General features: G+C 33.4%; 1 long non-coding RNA gene and 1 other non-coding gene across 2 annotated transcripts; one reads left to right on the top strand and one right to left on the bottom strand.

The window, feature by feature from the left end:
• Window positions 1-13,915: 13,915 nt before the first annotated feature.
• LOC121225992 (small nucleolar RNA R71) lies at window positions 13,916-14,022 on the top strand. Its single transcript, XR_005923892.1, has one exon. It is a non-coding gene; the product is annotated as a small nucleolar RNA R71 (small nucleolar RNA).
• An 8,868-nt stretch (window positions 14,023-22,890) lies between these two features.
• Window positions 22,891-24,283, bottom strand: LOC107918740 (uncharacterized). The gene is made up of 2 exons (XR_001690218.2): window positions 23,631-24,283; window positions 22,891-23,271 (listed from the first exon to the last, which is right to left on the bottom strand). It is a non-coding gene; the product is annotated as an uncharacterized lncRNA (long non-coding RNA).
• Between the last annotated feature and the right edge of the window lie 2,552 nt (window positions 24,284-26,835).

Here is a 26,835-nt window from a genome sequence, read left to right as displayed (position 1 = left end):
GGATTAAAAATGTATTTTTTTCTCAAACTTCAAATTGGCGTTGTTCCGAGGCAAGACCCTTACCACCTTCTTCCTCGTAACCAACTCAATGCCAACTAAGAGGCAGATTTTTAAATTTTGACTTAAGCAAAGCACTGACTCAATAAATTCCAACCCAAACTCCATTCAACCCAATTAATTATAAAAAAAATTACGTAATTGAACCCAAATTCGAATTGACCTAAATCAATTTAAACTTGAAATGATTTGATCATAAAACAATTTGAACTTAAAATGACCAAAACGTAAAATAATTCAAATCAATAATGATTAGACATGAAAAAGTTAGCCTCAAATTCAAATGATTTTGTGGTGCACGATCCGACCCAAATTTCGAACGTCACATTAGCCACCAAAGTGATTCACTGTAAAAACACCACAAAACACACCATCCAACTAGTCACACCACACAATTGTAACATAATTCATATTAAATAGTAATCTTTTTTGCATGCCTTTCTAAACATACCATTAGAACAAAGAACAAAAAATCAATTTTTAGACCCCTACGAACCCACCTCACAGCGAACCCCCATCTAGAAACCCTAGCAGTTAGCATTAACCTAGTGGACACCAGCTCGCAACCTACCCTGTAAACCCCCTATTCGCAACCTAATTGGTGACCCTAGTCATCATCTTACCCTGCGATCCCCTATGTTTGGAGCACACCTTTTATTTAGTGAACACAAACACAACACTCCCCTCACACTTACAGACCATTTTGTGATTAGTGCACTAGCGAACTCCTTCACTTTGGCGAGCTACCTATCTTGGCGAACTCTCCATCGTTTGTAAATTACGCTTTGGTGAACTCCTTATTATTTGGCGGACCTCTCCCAGTCTGGCGATTCGCTATTGGAGAGCTCCTTAATGGTGAACACTATGTTTTGGCGAACCCTACTTAGAATTGTTTATTTCACTTATCAGTTTATTTGTTCTTCAGAACGACATCTCTTTTTGTTACTTGCAACCCCTACATGTTTCTTGTCTACCCATTAGCACATCCTTTAGCCAGTTCATAGGTGTTTACAACTTAATACAACATACTTTCATGCAAACCAAGCTATCATTTAAATTCAATCACACATGTGTTACAAGGGCGTACCTTATGGTCCGGCGATCTCCTTAGTCTGCATAAATTCGTTAGCTCAACAATTTATCAAACAAAAATCACGTATTATAATCCAATCATTCAAACATTCAATCAAACAGTTATAAAATCCAAAATCCAAAATCCAAAATTAAATAGTCCGTAATATCCATTTACAACCCATAAAAAATTATTTAAAATTCTAAGTCTAAATCTAATCCCTTATAACAGTCCCACATTGCCTTTCACTTTGGGGTTTGAAAACACGTCACATACTCAAAAGGTTTTGCCTTGCATTGATCACTGGATTGCCACACTTCACCACTATCCCACGAACTAGCTATTTACAAGGTATACGCAAGGAGTGTGAACTTATTGAAGCTCAATGAGTGCTCAAACATACAACACATATAAACACGTCAATCGTGCTAGAAGTTAGACATGCTATAACAGTTCACATAAAATACAATATTCATACGCAACATAGTGATATATTGGCAACATGTAAATGTGAAACATAACCATATTTTATATACATTGGATAAATGGATCTCCAAACATATCAAATGACTCATAGAGTAGTACGCTATCTCTGTGTAAGTGTAGCATGAGTGCTCACACTCTCCAAACACACCACACTATCTACAGTGAATAGAGCTATGCTCAACATTCCTTTATCTCTCTAACGCTATCTCCTGGCCATAGTGCCTTAACACATAGTGAAAAGGGTGAGTACTCACAATCCTATAGCATGCCAATGATATCCAACAGTTTCAAGTGTTCACAATGCCAACATATAATTTTTAACAGATTCACAACTCACAATACAATAGGGCTCGTAATACAGTAGAACTCGCACATAATAGTTTGCAATAGAATAGTTCTCATTTAGCAGAGCTCGCAATACACATAGCATCGCAATATCATATAGGTTCGCACACAATGTATGGGGTTCACATGTTCATTTTCATCTCGGAAATATACCAGGATATCATCAATAAATACCACTACAAATTTATCTAAATACGGTCTGAAAATTCTGTTCATCAGATCCGTAAATACCGCAGGTGCATTAGTCAAGTCAAACGGCATCACAAGAAACTCATAGTGCCCATACCTGATTCTAAAGGTTGTCTTTGGTATATCTGATTCTTTCACTCGTAACTGATAGTAGCCAGAACGTAGATTAATCGTTGAAAACACTGTAGCACATTTCAACTGATTAAACAAGTCATCAATTTGAGGAAACGGATACTTGTTCTTTATTGTAACTTTGTTGAGCTGCCGGTAATCAATACATAATCTCAAAGATCCATCTTTCTTTTTAACAAACAGAATTGGAGCACCCCAAGGTGAAGAACTAGGTCGAGCAAAACCTCTGTTAGTCAGTTCTTGCAACTGTGCTTTTAATTCTTTTAACTTTGTAGAGATCATTCTAGAAAGTGCTATAGATATCAGGGTCATTCCAAGAACAAGATCTATGGAAAATTTCACCTCTCTAACCGGTGGTAATCCGGGTAATTCCTCCAGAAACACGTCAGGAAATTCACAAACAATCGACACTAGCTTAATCTTTAATTCAGATGCTTTAGTGTCAAATACATATACAAAATAGGAATCATACCCTTTCCTGATGTATTTCTGTGCTGACATGGCTAATATCACATTAGACAACTCATCCAGTTTATCATATTCAATACGGAGCAATTCACCATTTTTTGACTTTTTAACACAATATATTTCTTTTTACAATTTACTACTGCATCATGCTGAGTTAGCCAGTCCATTTCCAGACTCACATCGAATTCGTCAATTGGCAATAACATCAAATCAGTCTCACATCGAATTCATCATTAACGGATAATTTTTACAAACTTTATCCACCATCACATACGGGCCTAAGGGATTTGAAACTTTTACTACGAATTTAGTGGATTCAATAGAAAAATTTTTAATAAATGCTAAATTCGTGCAAATGTATGAATGTGTTGAACTAGGGTCAATCAAAGTAGTAATATCAGTATTAAAAAGAGAAAAATTACCAGTAATGACGTCTAGTGCAAAGGCATCCTCTCTAGCACAAATAATATATGTTCCTGCTGGTGCTCGTGGTTTTGGTTTGACAGTTGAATCTTTTCTTGTACCTCGGTTATCACTCATATTACTGGGGTTACGAGGTGGTCTACCTCTCAAGGCGGGGTTATTCAGCCTTGAAGTCTGAATAGTATCTTTTCAAGTCTTTCTGGGCAATCTCTGAAATAGTGATCAAGAGAACTGCATCTAAAACACGCTCCACTTCTCATGCGACATTCACCAAAATAAAATTTATTACAATATTTAAATCTGGGTTTGAGGTTTCCGACACTTCTTGCACTTGCTACTGATGGGACCGGAGATCTCAGATTAGAGCGTTGAGCACTTCGATCTCTTCTAGAATACCTCAACAGATGTGGTAGAATGATCTTGATATTTCTTTGATTTCTTTAAATCCAACGGTTGTGACTTTCCCATAAATCTTTTACTCGAAGTCTAGGCTTCCATCTCTACTTGCCTATTTTCTTTACTTAATTCTTCAGCTTTATGTGCTCAATCAACCAGTACAATAAATTTTTTTCATTCCAAAATCCCAACTTACAACTTGATGTCTTCATTTAATCCTTCTTCAAAATGTTTACACATGGCAACTTCAGTCGAGATACATTCTCTAGCATATTTGCTTAATCTGACAAATTCTCGCTTGTACTCTGATACAGTCATATTCCCTTGTTTGAGTTCTAAAAATTCTTTCCTTTTCTGATCAAGAAATCTCTGGCTTATATATTTCTTTTTAAATTATGTTTGGAAAAACTCTCATGTAACACTCTCCCTCAATACAATAGAAACCAGAGTATTCCACCACTGATAAGCTGAATCTTTTAACAAACATATAGCACATTTCAAACATTCGGCAAGTGTGCAAGATAATTTATCCAGAACCCTGATGGTGTTTTCTAACCAAAATTTAGCCCTTTCTGGATCATCTTCAGCAGTGGCCCTAAATTCTTTTTCCCCATATTTCTGAATTTTATCTACCGAAGGCTTACCAGTTCTAACAAGTTCAGTGCCCTGTGGTATATCAAGAACCGATTGAGAAACAAGAGGGGGAGGTTCCTGTACAGTAGGATTTGTTCTTAAAAATTCTGTGAACCATTCATTCATCATTTGAAAGAAGGCTTCTTTAGCCTTCACACCTCGGTCCTCAGATACGGGCCTTCTACTACTAGATATTGCTCTTTGTACTGAAGCTTGAGCATTACTCTCAGCTTCTTTGGATTCAGCTTGGTTTGACGATATTACTATATGAAAAACATGTTTAAAATGGTCAGAAAATATCACACTATCATAAATTATATAATGGCATGTATAGCTAAACTCATATTTGCTACGTTAGTTTGAGAATCGACTAAACCGTAGCTCTGATACCAATAAATGTAACACCCCTAACCCATATTCGTAGTTGAAATAGGGTTATAGAGCATTATCAGAGTTTACACATCAAATATAATCCAATCATATCATTTACTATTCATATCTGAAATCTAACCTAATCAATCATAATGTCCCTTATATAGGCCCTCGAAACCCAAATTATGCATTGGAAACAAGTCATGACTAGATCGGGTACTCAAAGAATTTTTAGCGAAATTTCAAATTTTTTCCTTAAGTGCAGGGGACACATGCTCGTGTGGCCAAGTCGTGTGAGCAAGTGACACGCCTGTGTGGGCATCCAATGTGAGCCACACGGTCATGTCCCAGTTCATGCCCATACTCTTGTAACTCTCTAACTTGGGTCACACGGCCAGCTACACGCCCGTGTGCTAGGTCGTGTGGACATTTTAATTTTTGAAAATTAGGTGCAGGGGACACACGACCAAACCACACACCCATGCGCATGGCCGTGTGTCACACACATGTTGAGACACACACCCATGTCTCTGCCCGTGTGGACGAAAAATAGGCCTTTTTCAGGCCACTTTTCTCACCCTATTTACCTTTCACCTACAACATCATCCAAACACATTCACAAGCCACTTCATAACCCTCAAATCAATGCCAATACCAAGTTTTATGCATGATATATTATCTCATATATGCAAGTGTTTTAAACTTACCAAAAACATATTTATACTTATAAGCATACTTATCAATTATGCTAATTCTAAATCATTCATCAATAGATTTGTATACTTCCCATCATATCACCATTTTATCACACACCAAACTTGATAAGGCTTTATATAATTACATTAAAATATGCATTACACTAGCCATTCCAATGGCTAGTTACAACTAGAATATTTCATCATTAAGCCTAACTTAGCTTATACATGCCATTATACCAAAAGCTAGATTGCTTTAGATACCGAGAAGTCTGAGGGATAGTGTGATGTGTCTCCGACCAAGTTCCAACCTTCATGAGATTTCGAGTACTATAAAACAGAGAAAATAAAACAAAGTAAGCATAAATGCATAGTAAGTTCGTATAACTGGAATTAACTTACCATTATTTTAATTAAAATAAACATATAATTGGCATCCAAGCAATTTGGCTTAAAGCCTAAAACACACAATTTCACTAATCATGTTAGTTAAGTAATTCACACAAAAACCAAGAACATGAATTAGCTCATCATGTAATAACTTTCATATACATTTGTTTTCCATGTCATATTTCCACATAACATATACATTTCCATGAAAAATCATCTCAATTACAATTTAACCATGTCATAACTTTGCCTATTGAATTTTTCTGAAATACCAATGAATACATATGTAGTACACTCAAAGTGTACATAACTCTAATTCGTCAATTCATATCCAGGGGTACTCATTAAAGTACATAATCAATAAGCACTCTCTCGAGCCATATAACAGGGTGATCATGTGAGCCATGTAATAGGGAGTTTATCTGGCTATAACAGGAAACTCATAAGAGTTTGAAACAGAAAGCTCATGTGAGCTTAACAGGTAACTCTGGAGAGCTATTATCAGGAAGCTACGGATAGTTATATATCAGGAAGTTCAAGCGAGCCATATCAGGAAGCTCATAAGAGCCTTATATTGGAACGCTCATAAAGAGCTGCGGTATGTCCACAATATACACAGGATCAATACCAATCATATAACAGGACGCTCACAAAGAGCTGCGGTATGTCCGCAACACATGCAGGATCAATACCGAGCGGGATGCTCGCAGGAACCATGTAACAGGATGCTCGAGAGGGCTTATAATAGGATGCTCTTTTGAGCTATGGTGTGCCTGTGACATATGCAGGACCACAACCAATATGGAAATCCTACATCAATCGAATTTCATTTATTCAAATGGGACTTATTACTTATCGGGCATTATTGAACATGTGATCAATTTCATATTTTCATAAAATTTATACAATTCACATATATACAACATTCAATTCAAACATATACCACAAATTAGTTACACGAACTTACCTCGTCACTTGCTCGTATATGATTTTCTACTAATTCGACACTTTTTCTTTTCCTCGATCTAACTTCTTATTTGATCTTTTCGGATCTAATTGAGTCAAAAAAAATTGCTTGAACTCACTTTCTCTTAGCTAGAGTTTCCATAAAAGTAAATTGGGGAAGATGATGATAAAATGATGTTTTCTTTTATTTTATTATTTATCATCCTATCATCTTTTTTTTTCCAATTTCATCATTTTCTTTATTTAATTTTCCATTGATGACTAAGCATGCTTATCTACTAACTACATTTAATGGTCTAATTACCATATAAGAACCTCAATTTTTGAATTTCATAGTTATTCAATCCTTCTAGCTACTAGAATTCAACTTTTGTGTTTTATGCAATTTGGTCCTTTTTAACAATTAAACATGAAATTGGTAAAATTTTCTCATCGAAATTTTTATACGTTTTTCCTATCATAATGCAGTCCATGTAATAATATTAAAATAAAATTTTCTTTCTGGTTCGGATTTGTGGTCTCAAAATCACTGTTCTAATTTCACTAAAAACGGGCTGTTACAGCATAAATATATCGTAAGGCCGGAGGAAGAGAAGTCGCCTTCGAGCGACTCGCGTCATATGGTCTAGTACTCGCCGTGAGGTCTACCCAACAAAGAGATGGCGAGTAGTGGATGTGTTGGTGTAAGCGGAAAAAGCTCCCAACACTCATGAACTCTTCAGTGTATAGTCCCAAAGCAGCGCCAAACTTTGGGACACTCATATATCACGCTGTGCCACCGAGTCTGAAAGTGATGCTGCCCGGCTCGTCATGGGTCGTCATCACCTGCTGAACGATAAATGTAGAATAGAACTCCAAATTTAGCTCCATGTATGTGGGATCAACGATAGAGAAAAATCGGTCTCACAGGGTTGTAGCAATGATGGCGCAAACATGATCAGCTAGACCTGCTCCAAAGTGGCCCAATCAATATAGTGGCCTAAACCGAGTGGTCGCAGTCGAATAAGCTAGTATAAATCCTCCTAGGGACCTTGAGAAAAGTAGAGATATGGATGGTGGGCCTCGGCGGAAGCGCTCGAGAAGGAGGTCGCGCCAAGGGTCTTCTACTTTTTCAAAGCGGGGACGACAACCTTAGACTTGCTTCGTGTGTTCCTTATTATGTTCCTGAAAGAAAATAGAATAACCATATATCATCTTCGGAACAATGTATACAATAGGCATACTCCAATAATCCACACAATAATAATCAAATTCAATATCCACAATTCGATGAATAAAAATTACATAAAAACCAAGAATCAAAAATAAAAATACTAACAGTACTAAAAATAAATTAAAAATAATAGGAACAAGAAAAAAAAAACTAATAGGACAAATAACAAACGAAATAATTAAATCAAATAATGGAGACTACTAAGACTAATAATAATAAGAATAATCAATGTCAGTGAGAAAAAAAAATGCTAAGTAATAAGAAGACTAAAAAATAATAAAAATAAACAATAGTAATAATAATAAAAATAATAGTAAATGAATAAATACTAAAAGTAAGAATAAGATAAATAAATAAATAATAAATAAAGAAAAAGAAAAGGGCAAAGGTCAAACGGTGAGGCTTGGAGGATGGCAATGGTGTACGCGGCAGTGGGTGATTGGGCAGGCTAGTCAGTGATGAGAGGCTGGTGCGAAAAAGGAGAATGGGAAAGATAAAACGAGGTGAAGGTGGGTGTGACGATGGGAAGAAATGGAGATGAGGCTTTGGAAGGGAAAGGTGCGAACGGTGGAGGATGTGCGAGAAAAATGGGAGGGTCATGCGGCGAGGCTGGGATCAGGTGTGGTTCGTGGTTTTTCGGGGATGCGAGATGGGAGATTGCTAGCGTGAGGGGATGTACATGAAAGTTGGGGGCGATAATAGTGGCCGAAAAGGATGAGGTGAACGGCGGTTGGTGGCATTGGGATGTTGAGGAGCGGCGGCTAAGGTTTGTTATTGGGAGAAGAAGAAGACAAACAAAAGGAAAAAGGGGTTAGGGTTTTAAGGGTGACACGGGCGTGTGAGGCTCGTGTTGGGCCACACGCCCTTGTGGATCTTCCCAGCCCGTGTACGATTGAAAATATGAGCCCAGTCTTCACACAGCCTCGGACACGCCCATGTGTCCAGGCCGTGTGTGCCACACGATCATGTCGCATAGCTGTGTGTGATCTCTTTCGCTTCTCCCATACCCGTGTGAGAGGCCACACACCCATGTGGCTTGGTCGGGTCTCGCTCGCACATAGTCGTGTCTCTTACCTGTGTAACTCTCTGACTGGAAATAAAATTGAAAAAATTAGCTTCAGGATTCACACGACCTAGGGCTATCAAATTCTTTTTTTAAAAAATAAGTCCTAGGTTCCACACAGCCAAGGACACACCCGCGTCTCCAGGCCATGTGGGTCGCATGGCCATGCCATCAGGCCGTGTAACTCACTGTCGATTGCTCCTTGATGCGCACGGCCAAGGACACACCCGTGTGTCCAGGCCGTGTGGGTCAAAAACATTTTTTTTAATTTAATATTTTAAATAATCATGCAATGGAATTAAAAGAAGTAAAAAAAGTTAGTCATTTGGGTTGCCTCCCGAGAAGTGTTATTTAGAGTCTAAGCTCGATTTACCTTTGTGCACGGTTACGATGGTTCACGGAGCTAAAGCTCTTCTCTTTCATTTTTAAAATCGTCACCACTATAAACTTTCAGTCAATGTCTATTTACCTTGAATGTGCTATATGCCGGATGGATTACCTCTATCGTGCCATATGGGAAAACGGTTTGTACTACGAATGGACCTGGCCATCGTGATTTTAGCTTTCCGGGAAACAACTTGAGCTTTGAATTGTATAAAAGGACAAGATCCCCCACTGTGAATTGTTTGGGCTGCTTCAAACGAGCATCGTGGAGTCACTTTGTCACTTCTTTATATAGTCTCAAGTTCTCGTAAACATTAGCTCGCCATTCGTCTAATTCATTTAGCTGCATCAATCTATTCTCACCTACAAGTTTAAAATCGTAGTTTAGAAATTTTATTGCCCAGAATGCTTTGTACTTGAGTTCAAGCGGAAAATGACAACTCTTTTAATATACAAGTCTGTAAGGAGATGTTCCTATGTGTGTTTTATATGCAATCCTACAAACCCATAAAGTGTCATCCACTTTTAATGCCCAATTCTTTCAATTTGACTCTACAGTTTTTTCTAAGATACGTTTGAGTTCTCGATTCACAACTTCAACTTACCCACTAGTTTGAGGGTGATAAGGGGTAGTTGTTCTATCATGCACTCCATACTTCTTAAAGACTTTATCAAATTGAGTGTTACAAAAATGTGTACCCCTATCACTAATAATCGCTCTAGGTGTTCCAAACCGAGAAAGAAACTTCTTAAGAAACCAAACTACCACTCTAGCATTATTAGTAGGTAAAGCTTGGGCTTCTACCCATTTTGACATATAATCAACTACTACCAGAATGTATTTATTATCAAAAGAGCTAGGAAATGGGCCCATGACGTCAATGCCCCAGACGTCAAAAATTTCATATGAAAGCATATAAGTTTGAGGCATTTTCATCACGTTTAGAAATATTTTCTATTCTATGGCATATATCACAAGAAGCAACATACCTGTTAGCATCCTTAAACAGTGTGGGCCAATAAAAATCTGATTTAGTGTCAATCTTGAGTGATAGTGTTCCAAGATCTTACTCACTTCTGATTTTGTAACTCACCTCTGAATTACTTTATCTACACATACACGAAAATAAAAAGGGTCTCCCCAAAAATAATTTTTCACATTGGCAAAGAATCACTTTTTTTGATGATGTGTCAACCTTTTTGGTAGGATGTTAGCAACCAAGTAATTCCCGAAATCCATAAACCAAGGGACTCCAGAATCGGTTATAACCAAGAGTTGTTCCTCAGGAAACAAGTTATTTATCTCATTCTCATTAAGCTCCTTGAGATGTGGATTTTCTAATCTGGAAAGGTGATATGCTGCAAGATTTTCAGCTCCCTTATTATCCTAGATTTTCAAATCGAACTCCTGCAATAATAGAATCCACTTTATAAGTTGAGGTTTTGCATCCGATTTAGTTAAAAGATAGCGAAGAGCTAAATGGTCAGTGTAAACAACAACCTTAGATAATATTAAATATGGTCTATATTTATCGAATACAAAAACTACAGCTAGCAATTCTTTTTCTGTAGTAGTGTAATTTTCTTATGCATCTGTCAAAGTCTTGCTAGCATAATAAATTGGCTGAAAATGCTTGTCTCTTCGCTATCCAAGAACTGCACCTACTGCAAAATCACTCGCATCACACATTATTTCAAAGGGAAAATTCCAATCAGGTGTAACCATAATTAGGGCATTAATTAACTTTTTCTTAAGAGTATTAAATGCTTTTAACATTCTTGACTAAAATTGAATGGCACATCTTTTTCTAGCAAATTAGTTAAAGGCTTAGCTATTTTAGAAAAAACTTTAATAAACCTTCTATAGAACCCAACATGTCCTAAAAAGCTTCAAATAGCCTTAACTGAACTAAGGGGAGGCAATTTTTCAATGGTTTCAATTTTCGCTCTATCAACTTCAATCTCTTTACTAGAATTTTTATGGCCCAACACAATCTTTTCTCGAACCATTAACTGACATTTTTCCCAATTAGGTACAAGTTTTGTTTCTTCACATCTCATTAAAACTTGTTTTAAATTTTTAAGACAAAGAAGGAAAAAATTACCGAATACTGAGAAGTCATCCATAAATACATCCATAATGTCTTTAACAAGTTCATCAAAGATGGCTAACATGCAACACTGAAAAGTAGCAGGAGCATTACACAATCTAAAAGGCATTCTTTGATAAGCAAACGTACCATATAGACATGTTAATGTCATTTTTTCTTAGTCATCGGGAGCTATCAGAATTTAAAAGTAGCCAGAGAGTCCATCTATGAAGCAATAATACATGTGACCAGATAAACTCTCCAACATTTGATCTATGAATGGTAGAGGAAAATGATCTTTCCTCGTGGCATCATTCAACTTCCTATAGTCAATACAAACTCTCCATCCCGTGACTGTTCTCGTTGGAATCAACTCGTTCTTCTCGTTGGCTACAACAGTCATGTCTCATTTCTTATGAAGAACTTGCACAGGACTCACCCAAGTACTATCATAAATAGGATAAATAACTCCAGCATCTAGAAGTTTAATTACCTCAACCTTAACAACTTCCTTCATGTTAGGATTTAACCTTCTTTGAGCTTGCACACATGGTTTGTACTCATCTTCCATTAAAATTTTATGGGTGCAAAAAGAAGGATTGATTCCTCTAATGTCAGAAATCTTCCAAGCTATAGCTTTTTTATGTTCCTTCAGCACTTGTAATAACTCATCTTTCTTATTTGGCTGTAAATATGAAGTAATACTCACCGGTAATGTAGAATTGTCTCCAAGAAATGCATATTCTAGGTGATTTGGTAATTGATTCAATTCCAATTTGGGAGGTTCTTCAATAAAGGTTTGAATTTTAATTCATTGCTTACCTCAATGTCCTCATAATTTATCTGTCTCAGTGAAGACTCATTAGAGTCTAAATCAATTTTTGTCTTACTTATTACAGTATTATCTCCATCTACCTCCTCTTCTTGAACAAGACACAGTTCCAACGTGTCCCTATGAACGATTTCCTGTAATAAATCTTGAATAACATGATCAATAGAGTCAATAAAATAATAGAAATCATCTTTTTTTCTAGAGAATCACATAAATCATAGAATTTTTTAAAAAAAATCTCCTCATCACCTACCCTAAGCACAAGTTTACCCTCACCCACATCAATGATAGCCCTAGCAGTAGCTAAAAAGGGGCGACCCAAAATTAGAGGCACCTCAACATCCTCATCCATGTCAAGCACAACAAAATCAACAGGGAATATGAATTTATCTAATTTTACAAGTACATCTTTAATAATACCCCTAGGATATTTAACAGGTCTATCAGCCAATTGAATACTCACCCTAGTGGGTTTTGGTTCCCCAAGACCAAGTTGCTTGAACATTTTATAAGGCATCAAATTAATGCTAGCACCCAAATCAGCTAATGCTTTCTCAATGTTTAAACTACCAATAAAACAAGGAATAGTAAAACTTCCTGGATGTTTCAGCTTAGTTGGCAGTTAATTTTGGAGAATAACCGAACATTCCTCGTTGAGTTCCACAGTGGATAGCTCTTCAAACTTCTTTTTATTTGTTAATAGCTCCTTTAAAAATTTTGCGTATGTGGGCATTTACAAAACAGCTTCAACAAAAGGTAAGTTAATATGCAATTGTTTGAAAAATTCAAGAAATTTACCAAATTGTTCATCCATGCGGTCTTCCTTTAACTTTTTCAGATATGGGGTCGGGGTTTTATATTCTTTAAGCACCGGTGGTTGAATTTCTTCGGGTTTTACCCCCTCCATTTGCCTTATTAGGTTCCTGTTGTAGCTTCTTTTCGGTTTTAGCCAAAACTTGCCCATTCCTTAATGTAACTACTTTCACATGCTCTTTTGGGTTGGGTTCGGTGTTACTATGCAGACTACCTTGCTGCCGTTCTGAAACTAATTTAGCTAGCTATCCAATCTGATTTTCGAGCCCATGAATTGATGCTTATTGATTTTCAAAGTCGTCTCGGTGTTTTGAAGATAGGTCTCCAACACCGAAAGAAATTTTGCTAACATCTCTTCAAGGTTTAGTTTCTTCTCTTGCTGATAGGGTTGTTGAAATCCCGAAAGAGGTTGTGATCTTTAGTTTCCTTGACTACCCCATGAGAAATTTGGGTGGTTCCTCTAACATGCATTATAGTTATTAGTATAAGGGTTATTTTGAGGTCTAGAATTATTACCCATATAATTTATTTGCTCATTCTTCATGCTAAAACCAAAGGGTAACTATTTTGGAGTATTAATTCCACCTCTATTTGTATCACATTGCCTCACCGAATGTACCTACGTAGAAACAAATAAACCATTAATTTTCATATTTAATAGTTCTACTTGATTCGATAACATGGTGACCGTATCTTAGTTAAAAACATCGGCTGCTTTCATCAGCTTCGTCCTCATGACTTGCCACTAATAATTATTCAATGCCATCTCCTCAATAAATTCATAAGTCGCTTCAAGTGTTTTATTATTAAGAGTTCGATCGGCTGCTGCATCGATCAACTATCTAGTTGAGGGATTCAAACCGTTGTAAAAGGTTTGAACTCGTAACTATAAACGTAACCCATGGTGAGGGCACCGTCTCAGTAAGTCCTTATACCTCTCTCATGCATCATATAACGTTTCTAAATCGATATGCACAAAAGAGAATATATCATTCGTTAACTTGGTTGTCTTATCCAGTGGGAAGTACTTTAGAATGAACTTCTTGGTCATTTGAACCCATGTAGTAATGGAACCTCATGGTCAAGATTTCAACCACTGCTTAGCTTTGTTTCTCAACAAGAAAGAGAATAACTGTAACCGAATGGCATCATCAGTGGCGCCATTAATCTTGAAAATATTGCAGATTTTCAGGAGATTAGTCAAATGAGTGTTTGGATCTTCGTCTTACAAACCATCAAACTGAACAAACCGTTGTATCATCTGAAGAGTGTTCGGCTTCAGTTCAAAATTATTTGCAGTAATGGTGGCTCTCACAATACTCAATTCAGCACCAGTCAAAGTAGGCTTGGCATAATCGTACATAGTACAATGAACAGGGTCTGGATTTGCAACAACTGTAGGAGATAGCTGATTATTTTGGTTACCACTCATCTCCACAGTAATAATAATTTCCTCTTTTTCGTCTACTAAATTTTCTCGACTCTGCCTTGCATCTCTACGGTTTCTGTGAGTAGTACTTTCAATTTCACTATCAAATAGTAATGGTCCCAACAAGTTTCTTCTAATCATAAACTAAAATAACCTTCAAGAAGAAAATAAAAGAAAAATTAGAATGTAAAAACTAAACTAAAAACAAAAATAAATATAAATCACTAAATTAATAAAAATCAAATGTTCTTCATATTTTAGTCCTTGGCAACGATGCCAAAAAACTTGATGATTACTAAACTAACTATAAATACGAAAAAGGCAAGTGCACCTATCGAACAATAGTGTAGCTATGGTGAGTAGAGAATATTGTATCCACGAGGACTAAAAGTACTAGTAATTTCCTTCTTCTTATTATTTAACCAAAAAATCAGAGTGATTGTGTTTTAATCTAAAATTACTAAACTAATTTATCTAAGAACGCAATAGAGAATGAATCGAGGAAATAATTGAATATTAACCAACGAGATAGACAATACCCAGGAAAGAATGCACCTAGACTTCACCTTTTATTATGAATCTAAATTAAACGATTAATTCATTTAAGCCTTAATCCATAGAAATCCCTAAATTATGTTAATATCTCTTTCGAAAGTAAGAACAACTAACTCTAGCTTGATTAATTGAAATCTCCTTCTAATTAAAACCCATATCATTGCATTAACTCGATCTATAGATTCCTTTATTAGATTTGACTCTAATCCGGTAAATTTATGTCGTTTAATTTCTAGGATTGCATGCAACTCCACTCAATTATGCTAGATCTACTCTTAAATAGGGACTTTTCATCCACTGAAATAAGAACATTAAACATGAATTCATATCCCAGAAATAATAAAATAAGAAATAAGAATACATAATTGAGAACAAGAATCAAGTATTCATCATAGATTTCATCTTCCCTAGGTATCTAGGGAATTTAGTTCATAATCCTGAATAGAAATATCTCAAAGTCAAAATAACCACAATATATAAAGAAACTCAATAAAACTTCGAAAGAAATTAAAAGGAGATCTTTGATCTTAATGGAGATTCGCTTTCGAGTTGATTCCGATGGTGTTCTTCCCTAGGTATCTAGGGAATTTAGTTCATAATCCTGAATAGAAATATCTCAAAATCAAAATAACCACAATATACAAAGAAACTCAATAAAACTTCGAAAGAAATTAAAAGGAGATCTTTGATCTTAATGGAGATTCCCCTTTATGTCTTCTTCTAATGGGTATTTATAGACTTTAGAATGCTTATAAAGCCTAAAAATTGGGTTTTTTCGCGTATTTGGGAACTAGGATGCGAAATCGACACGGGCTATCACATAGGCATGTGTCCAGCCCGTGTGGAAATGCCTAGGTCGTGTGGCTCTTGAAAATAGCTCTATTTGTCCGACTTTGGCTCATTTTTCACTCTTTCCACTCCCAATTGCTCTCCTAAGTATAGAAACATGAACTTAAAGGATTATGAACACCAAATTCACTAATTTGCATAATTAATCATCCAAAAATGCATTAAAAATGTGACTAAAATATGTTAATTTTATAACTTATCAATTATTTTGAATTTATTGTTTACTTATGAATATTAATGTGAACTTGTTTTTTATCTATTTTGTTCTGGATTCAACTAGTTTATCTTTTACAGCCACAATATCTATGAATTCTATACCCATGTTTAGACTAATTTTAAGGAATGGAAAAGGCACTTACTTATAGTGCTTGGTTGTATGGACATAGGTCTTGCACTAAGGGAAGAACAACCTGCACATCGCACTGCGGAAAAACACCCCTGATGGTAAAAGAGATTTTGAGAGGTCTTCCCACTACGAGAAACACCCCTGATGGTAAAAAGAGATTTTGAGAGGTGGGATCATTAAAATTGCATGAGCCTAATGATCATGAAACACAGCATTCTGGAAGCCTTTAGAGGTACAGAATCTGAAAAGATTACTTAGGCAAAGTGTTTACTTGACGAAATTGAGAAACGTTTTGCTAAAAATAATAAGGTTGAGATAACATCATTTTTGAATTCTTTGATGTCTATGAAGTATGAGGGTCAAGGAAACATAGGGGAGTACATTATGGAGATGTTTCATGTTGCCTCAAAACTTAAGGCACTTAAGACCGAGCTTTCTGAGGAATTGCTTGTTCTTATAGTTTTGGTATCACTTCCTGCACAGTTTATCCAATTTAAAATTGGTTACATCTGTCAATAGGAGAAATAGATTCTAAATGAGCTCATTTCTTATTGTGTGTAAAAGGAAAAAGGTTGAAACATGATAAGTGTGAAAGTGCTCATTTGGTCAGTGCCTCTAAAGACAACAACTTACGTTTTGAATAGAATATCCAATAAAGCAGTTGCAGAAACACCTTATGAGCTTTGGAAAATTTGAAAACCTAGTCTAAAGCACTTTCACATTTAGGGATGTCCACTTCATCCAAGGCCTTATAAGCCACATGAAAAGAAATTGGACTCTAAAATAGTAAACAACTACTTTATTGGTTATTTTGAGCAATTTAGAGGCTATGAGTTTTATGATCCCACAATAAGGAATATTTTTTAAACAATAACTGTAACATTTTTTAAGGTGTTGAGTTTGGAGGGAGAAATAAAGTTAGAGACATTGCTTTTGAGGAGGAATTAGATTCTAACTTAGTTACTACTATCACTTTTGACGATGCTCAAGTTCTCATACCTATCAATAAACAAGAAGTGAATCTAGAACCTCAACAAGACAATGTTGAACAACTCCATATTCAAGATGAAGTAATTGTTCCAAAAAAACAAACTCAACAACCTCAAGAACGAATATCATTAAAAAGGTCTACTAGAGAAATGATTATAATAGATTTAATAGAATATTTTGAACTTAAGCTACATCAGATGAATATTAAGTTAATGGTTTCTCAATGGTAACATTGATCATACATTTATATGGTGCAACTAGAAAACTTTGTGTCTAATGATGCAAAGTTAATGATTTGCAAATTAAAGAACTTTACATATCTGCTTAAACAGACATCCCGTCAATAGTATTACAAATTTACCAAATGATTATCTCATTCAATTTAGAGATGAATTTTGTCAATAATTGTATATACTATAAGTTTAGTGGGAGTAAGGTTCTATATTTGGTTTTATTTGTTAATGGCATACTTCTTGTCAATAATAAGTATAGTCTCAATCAATGCCCTAAGAATGATTTTGAAATTACAAAAATGCATAAGAGTTTTTATATTTTAGCAGTGGGAAGTCTAATATATGTTCAAGTTTGTATACATTGGAATATTGTGTACACTGTTGGGATGTTAGGCAGATATTTTAAGCAACCGTGGTTTGGACTATTGGATAGCATCCAAGAGGTTTATAAGGTATTTTCAGAGAACAAAATATTACATGCTCACATATAAGAGGTCTAATTAGTTAGAGATCATCAGGTATACAGACTTCAATTTTGATGGAATATAGGTAAAAGATTTTGTCACTAATGTGCAAATTGTGAAAACAAGTTGCAGCCTTTTATTCCAATAGCAATTGGAGCACATCAAAGTCAAAACACATAGACTTTAAGTTCCTGGTTGTTAAAGTAAAAGTTCAAAGTGGTTACGTGCCTATAAAAGTAAAAGTACAAACCCCATGATTGTGGATCCGCTTACTAAGGGACTACACCTAAGGTTTTATAATAGCACACTGCTCATATGGGTGTAATGTCATTGAAGAATATTTTGTTTTAGTGAGAGTTCGTACTTTTAAATGCTTTTATGTTATAGACACATTTTCAGTTATTTCAGTTTACGGATATTAAGTTTATTTTTTGCAGAAATAAAGTTTATTTGGTTTATTCACACTTTGATTTTGGTAAAGTTTAATCTCACTAAGGTTAACGAGGACCAGTTGGAAATAGACATGTTTAGATCATATTGCATGTAATTTCCATGCTACACATCCATACTTGATCTATGTCATTTGGTTGTGTTAATATATGTGATCAGGGATGGATTTAATTACGATATATGTAACGAAAGTCGCCTTGGTTCTATGTTAACATAATTAATGTAGGAAATTGTTCGGAATACCTTTTGGATATGATAGTAACGTTTTGATCACATAAGGTTATATAATGGCATGTAATTATAGAGTAATTAGTATATATATATGGTCCAAGTGGGAGATTGTTGGAAAATATGGACATCACATATATAATAAGGGTAATTACATGTTATTATTTACTATCATAACAGGTTAGCCCAAATCAAAAGTGATCTAATTTGGTTAAGGTTTATTGGGCTTTAATTATTAAATAAAGTATGGGTCAAATATGTATAGATACTTTTGTAACTAATTTCTAATTAATGATGGGTTGATTAGAAATTAGGGAAAATGTGTCAAAATTATATATTAGGGCTATGGTCCCCAAATTACACACAATATAACTTTTCTAATCCCCATCTTTAGAAAAGAAAGAGCCACCTTCTCGAGATTACTTGTGTGCTAATTTGGAATATCAAATCCCCAAGATCCGTAGATTTCAAGAAATCAATGAATTCAGGTGTGCTTCCTCATTTAGTTTTGTTCTTGATTTATTCTTGATGATTTGACATGACAGATCCTGATTTACAATTCTAATTTTATATTAGATATTATTTACGATTCTAACACAAATCAAATAGGATCAAATTCATCAGATTAATATTTTTTGAATTAAGTCAAAATTGGCAGGTTTACCTTAAACCAAAATAATATTAATTAGAAACAACAAATAGGATAAGATTAGTGGGTTTTTCTTCGTATGGGATCCACTGATTTTTATATATATCTGATTTTATTTAACTTTTTAATCCATATCTCAAAATTAAAATAAATTGTTAACTTGTTTCTTCCGAAAATTTTACTCAATTATTAAATTTGATTTGTCATTATAGATGCTTCTATACCAATAGTAACAAGATGTATTGATATAGGTTCATCATATATTAACAGATAAGTAAAATATTGGTATAAACCAGTGTTGTTTGAACCGAACTGATCGATTAGACTGGGAATCGATCAGGAGATCGATAAAGAGAGTGGCTTTAAACCGGTTAGATCGGGAACTGATACGAATCAATTGAACTAGCTAAAAAACTAGTCGAATCGAAGTTTAAAAAATTAAAATTTTAATTTTTAATCATTTTTTAATCGGACCGATTGAACCGATCGAACTAACGAAATGGTAGTCTAACTGGTTCGATCATCAGTCCAATTTAAGAAAACATTAATATAGATCTATTTATACTTACAGAATTGGATCTTTGGTAAAAGTATGCATTGGTATATGGCAATTTATTTATAATGTAATTATTTTCATTATGATTTAATATAATATATTTTCATAAGCAATAATTTATATTAGGATGATCCTAAAAAGTATAGCTTTTAGGCACCAATAAAATAGTGACATGTCATACAATTTTAAATATAACAAAGTATTATTAGACACTCATCTATATCTAATATCTTCTCTAACTTAATTAAAATTAAATTAAATTAAAAAAATAATTAATTTTTTAAATTATAAACAAGCATCTTCTTTTCTTTTGTAAATTTTAATCATTCTATTTTTTTCTATAAGTTATTTTTTTTGTGCAACCAATTTCTAAAAAAAATAGTACTTTTTTGTGCAATTTTTCCAAGTCATTAACACATAATTTTAGTGATTATTTTACCTTGAACCCCGAACCCAAAATCTCAAACCTTAAACTCAAACCTTGGATCCTAAAGTTTAAGGTTTGGGATTTAAGTTTTAAGATTTGAGTTTAAGGTTAAGGTTTTATGGTTATGGTTTACTAGTTTAGGGTTTGGGTTTATGGTTAAAGGGGTTTAGGGTGATGGGTTTGAGTTTAAGGTTTGGGCTTAGGATTTAGGGTTTAGTGTTTATGGTTTAATATTTAGGGTTGTGTCTTTAAGGTTTAGTGATTAGGCTTTTATGTTTATGGTTTATGGTTTGAGATTCTAGGTTTAGGGTTTATAATTTAAAGGTTTAGGGTTTAAGTTTTAGGTTTTAGAGTTTAGATTTTATAGTTTATTGTTTAAGGTTATATGTTCTAGTTTAGGGTTTATGGTTTAGAGTTTAGTGTTCAAGGTTATGGGTTTGAGTTTACGTTTTGGGGTTAAGATTTTAGTGATTATGGTCCATGGTTTGTGATTTTAGATTTAAGGTTAATGGTTTATGGTTTAGGTTTAGGGTTGATGGTTATGTGATTGAGGTTTTATGGTTTATTGTTTATTGTTTAAGTTTAGGGTTTAAGTGTTTAGGTTAGATGTTTGAGTCTAGGGTTTGGGCTTCTATTCTTTGGGTTTAGTGTTTGTGATTCTAAATTTATGGTTTATAGTTTTATGTTTAAGTTTAGAGTTTTAGGTTTTATGTTTTAGATTTAGGGTTCGAGATTTTAGATTTAAAGTTCATGGTTTAATGTTTAATGTTTAATGTTTAGAATTCAAGGTTATGGGTTGAAGTTTAGGTTTTGTGTTTAAATTTTTTGTTTAAGGTTTTATGTTTTGGGTTTAGGGTTTGAGATTCTAGATTTTGTATTTAAGGTTTAGTGTTTAGGATTCATGGTTGTGGGTTCAATGGTTTAAGGTTTATAGACTTTAATTTTTGAGTTTACAATTTAGGGTTTGATTTTCTAGGTTTTGGGTTTATGGTTTGGGATTTTAGATTTAAGGTTTAGGATTTATGGTTATTAATCTAAGTTTATGGTTTGGGCTTTAGGGTTTTGGGTTCAAGATTTGAGATTTTAGATTTTGAGTTTGAGGTTTAGCATTTAGGGTTTAGGTTATATGTTTGAGTTTAGGTTTGAGGTTTAATGATTTATGGTTTATGATTATATATTTTTAATGTTCATGTTTTGAGATTTTAGATTTACGATTCATAATTTATGGTTTAAGGTTGATGGTTATGGGTTTGAGTGCTGAGGGTTTATTGTTATTAATTTTAGAGTTTAAGGTTTAGTGTTTGGGTTTAAAGTTTAATTGTTAAATGTTATTATTTTTAGTTTAGGGTTTTTGCTTTTATATTTTAAGTTTAGGGATTGATATTCTAGATTTAGTGTTTAGGGTTTATGGTTTATGATTGTGTTTAAGTTTAGGGTTTATGGTTTTAATTTAATTATTTAGGGTTTGAGATTTTAGTCTTATGATTTAGGGTTATGGGTTCAGTTTAGGGTTTGTGGTTCAAGTTCTAGATTTAAGATTTAGTGTTATGGGTTCTAGTTTATGGTTTATTGTTATGCTTTTAGGGTTTGGTTAGGGTTATATTTGTAGGGTTTATGGTTTAAGATTTAGGGTTTGAGATTCTAGATTTAGTGTTCATGGTTATGTGTTCGAGTTTAGGGTTTCAATTTCTAGGTTTTGGGTTCGAGATTCTAGGTTTAGTGTTTGTGGTAAAAAATTTATCAAATTTATGTGGCAATGACATAAAAAAATTTGTTGAAATGTAAATTTTTATAACCAAAATTATTTATCGTAATATTGGTAATTTTTTCCCTAAACCTTAAATCTAAAATCTCAAAATTATGAACCCTAAACCCTAAGCCCAAACACTAAACTTGAACCCATTACCATGAACCCTTAAACCATAAACTCCAAACTCGTAACTTGTAACCTTGAACATTTGAACCGTAATCCCGAACTTAAAACCCTAAACTATCAACTCCGAACCCAAAACCGAATCTTGAACCTTAAATCTTAAACCTTAAACTTTAGGGTTTAGGGTTCAAGGTTTAAGGTTCATGGTTTGAGTTCAAGGTTCAGGATTTTTGGTTCGGGGATCAAGATAAAATAATTACCAAATTTATGTGTTAATGACATGTAAAAAATTACGCAAAAATTACTAATTTTTTTTTAAAAAATGGTTGGACAAAAATTAAAAAAAATATTAACTTATGGGGGAAAAACAACATGATTAAAATTTGCAAAAGAAGAAACAATGTTTGCTTATAATTCAAAAAATTAACTATTTTAAGTAATTTAATTAAAGTTAAATTAAGTTGGAAAATATATTAGATATAGATGAGTGTATACTAATACATTGATATAGACCTATTTATACTTACAGAATTGAATCTTCGGTAAAAATGTGCATTGGTATATGACAATTTATTTATAATGTAATGATTTTCATTATGATTTAATATAATATATTTTTGTATATTATTTAATTTAAATATAATATAAGTATTTTTATAAATTTAATGTTTAATTATAGTTTAACTCAAATATAAGTTTAATTAATTTGTTTTTTTATTTATTTTTCATATACATATATTTCAATTCACCATCCTTAATAGTTATTTTCAATTTTGATCTCACTAGTAGTGTTGCATATGAATTTAAATATATACTACGAAGTTGATTTTAATTTCACTATTGTAATACCCAAATTTTGCCCGGCCCAATACAGATATTAAAACCCAAATATAAAAATAAAAAAATTAAAAGTCCAAATGTCCATTACATTAACCCAATTTAAAAAAAAAACCAAAATTACATACCCAAAGTCCAATTAACAGAAACCCAATACCTAAACTACCCGACATCAGGCCCAAATTGCTAATCCACTAGGGCCCATTAAAATTTAAACCCAATTTGCCTAGACCCTAGCCCAATCACGAAGTGGCCCAACGCAAAATCAGAGGCTGAAACCCTAGGAACTTCCAGCGCCGTTCTCCCCAGCCACGCATGCCTCCGTACAGCCTTCACACACTGCCACGCGCTGCGCGTACATCGTACCTGCAAGAACGACAAGCAAACAAAAAGAGCAGAAATCAACAGCAAATGAAAAAGGACAGATTTCTTTTGATTTTTTTATTTTATTTTCTTTTTTTCATTTTCGGCTATAAAGGCCGATTTAAGAATCTGTAAACGGTACACACACATATTGAATAGAAGAAAAATCAAAAAATATTGAGAGAAAATCGAATGTAAAAAAAAGACATTAAAATACAAAAAACAGAGAAATCAAATATCGATGGATTTTTTCTAAGGTGGTTCTTTTTCGTTTTTCTTTATGTATTCTCTTCTTACTTTTTTCTTTTTTGGGTCACATACATGTAGATATAATAAAAAGAGGCTTAAGGAGGAGAGTCTACCTTCATAGTGCGACAGTCGGATCCCTATCTCTCTCGTCGCAATCGGAGCAGATGGGGATCTGAAGGGTGGAGCTGCGACAGAAACTGAAAAACCAAGCGGCTCTCTGCCTTCCTCCTACCATTTCAAATGAAAACCTTTAGATTTAGGGTTTCTTTTTTTAGTTTTTAAACTTTTTCAAAAACGACATCGTTTGGTGCCTAGACCCGATGACCCGACCCGATTCAAGAAGGAGGATCCGCGTGCTTTATACTGATGGTTTATTTGCGCATTGAGTCCTCATGTTCTCTCAATTTGTTTTGATCTAATCCCTTTCAGTTCTTTTAATTTTGGCCATATTGGTTTATTTTGTTTTCAATTTCATCCACTCATCAGTTGAGGAGACATACGTCCAAAACGAGTTGTTTTCAAGGATCTGACCTGGCTTCCTAGACTGGTGCGCTTAATTGTTGAATTAGTCCCTTTAATTTCAAACAAATTTCAAATCGGTGTTCTTTTATTTTATTTATTTTTCAAAATTCGCTCCACATTTTCAATGTTGTGTCATTCTGGCCCATACTGTTGCAATGCGTTTTGAGGAATAGGGAATATTGCCTATTTGGTCCCCTATGAAATACGCACATTCCATTTTGGTTCTTTAATTTTATTTTATTTTCTGATTTTCCTTATGATTTTGGTTCTGAATCTGATTTAATCCATAATTTAATTTATTCATTTTCTAAAATTTTATTTTAATTTTGTTGTCTTTAGTATATATTTAGTTATAAACCTAGCATTATTAGAATATTTAAGTTTTAATATTGTTTTAAAATTTATCATTAGAATTATTTAAAATATAATATACTATTATTTTAAACTAATATTATCTAAACGTACCATACTTAGTTATTTTAATTATAACCTTAAATGTATTATAAATTTCTACTTAAGTTTTATAATTAATATTTCTTTTTATATTTATCTGATATAGTTTGAACATTCTATAACTTTATAATATTTTTCAAACTTTCTTTTCTTTTCCATCCAAATATAAAAAGTTATGTGTTGATACTTTCATGTATGTAATTCTAACTTGTTTTGAAATATATATTTGTATATATGTTTTAAATCTTATATACAATTTATTTCTTTTAAAATACTCCCTTATATATTTTACTTACTTCAATTTTTGTACATATACTATTATAAAAAATTTTATTTTGTATGTATCGTTTATTTAAATTAGCATATATATTATTTTGAGTTTCTTTTCGTACAATAATTATTTTAAAGTTTATTTTTATACTATTATTTCATATAGTATTCCTTTTTAACCTTTTTGATATATTTCAATATTCATTTTGTTTTAGTTGAAAACTTATTATATTTTATTTATGTTATTTCACTTGGCATTTCTTTTAAAATTGACTATTAATTCATTTAGTTGTTGAATGTTGATATTTGTATTTGCATGATGTGTGTTGGATATTATTGCCCGCATAGATTTTATATTGTTTATTTGTATTTCTTGATTACTCATGATTATTAGTATACTTTAGCCTATTAATCATTGTTTCATGTTGTACATTAGCATCTCATCGCATTTTTTTAATATTCGGTTTCATTAGAGTACCAAAACCATTTTATGTCATGATTTTCAAAAAATGCCTGGTGTTCATAGCTCTCGAGAGAATTGTACCCTAACTTACTGGGCTTCAATTCTTCTCGATGAATTTGAATAGCCAAGTGTTTATTTTGGTAAAACCATACAACGTTAAAATAAAGCTCTTGAGACTTCAAAATGTTGGATCCTAACTTACTGAATACAACATTTTGTTATCTCGATTTTAAAATAAAGGCAATGTTTGATGTTTAGGAATTTCGAGGAATTGAACCCTAACTTACTGGACTTTGATTTCTCGATTGACTTAAATAATCGAATAACCTTCTTAAAACACATGATTTTCTAAAAAAGGAGAGACAAATTTAATTTCGATGATTGAATTGTTGCACACTAACTCACTCAGTGTAGCAATTTATTTCTGCGAAATAAGTGCGTTTTATCATTCAATTTAGTTTATTCAAGTTTACCAATGAATCGTATTTTAAAATCTTTTCAAAGTTTTGACATTAAGACATCAAACAATCAATTCGGTACCAATCTTGGGCATACGAGGGTGCTAACCCTTCCTCGTGCGTAATCGACTCCCGAATCTATTTTCTTGAAATTTCGCAGACCAAAATCATTTTTTAGTGGTGAACCGGTCACACCCTAATAAAAGATCGGTGGCGACTCCATTTCCATTTTTAAAGCCGATCCCCATTTTCAAATCAAATAAAAAATGGTTTCGACAACTATTATAATAAATAATCTCATTATCACTATTATTTTTAGTTTCAGTGAAACCAACTTCACTGTTGATCTCGATTGACCCACTATTACAAAAATTGTCAATAAGCTATTGCCTAATGACAAACCTCTTTAAACATCAAGGTTCAAGTCTAATAAAAGAAACTCATCTTCTTTGTTAGAATTAAGTGACCCGAATCCTTATTTAAATAAAATATATTGGTAAAATAAAATAAAAGTAAAATCCAAATAGAACTACACTTCTTTTATTTTATTTTAGAATAAGGTTTAAACCTTATTAAGCTCCATCTATTTGATATTGATTAGAATAAGGCGTTTCAATCTTACTACACTCCTATTAGAATATGGTTTTACAAGCCTATAAATACACATAGTCTACTCCTCTTGTAATCATTCAAATTCGACATAGTAAATTATCTTCTCCTCTGCCCGTGGTTTTTCTCCTAAAAGGGTTTCCACGTAAAATTTGTGTGTTCTTTATTTTTCTCTTTTTCTTTGCGATATATTGTCATTACCGACATTCTATTTTTTCACTCTTTAACATTAAAAAATGTAAACTAGTTTAATCTTAAATTGTAGTTTATTGGTCAAGTGTTTAGCTTCTCAAAGAATAATTTAGGTCAATTTAACCTCAGAATAATTTGAGTTAGTTTAACCTCAAATTGTGGCTTATTAGTCAGGTGTCTACTTTCTCCAAGAATAATTTGGATTTGAATTGTAAAAGAAAATGTAAACTAATTGCAGGTGAAGCATTAGGAAACTAAAACTTTGTATCATAATTAATTTATTTTGTCTATATTTATTGTTTCATTCTTATCTTACTTTCATAAACTCGTATGTTAACAATGGATTCAGTA

The sequence above is a fragment of the Gossypium hirsutum genome, chromosome D13 (genome assembly GCF_007990345.1).
Source record: "Gossypium hirsutum isolate 1008001.06 chromosome D13, Gossypium_hirsutum_v2.1, whole genome shotgun sequence".
Taxonomy (NCBI): Eukaryota; Viridiplantae; Streptophyta; class Magnoliopsida; order Malvales; family Malvaceae; genus Gossypium; species Gossypium hirsutum.
The sequence above is the reverse complement of the archived record's forward strand: the minus strand, read 5'-3'. Positions and strand labels throughout refer to the sequence as shown.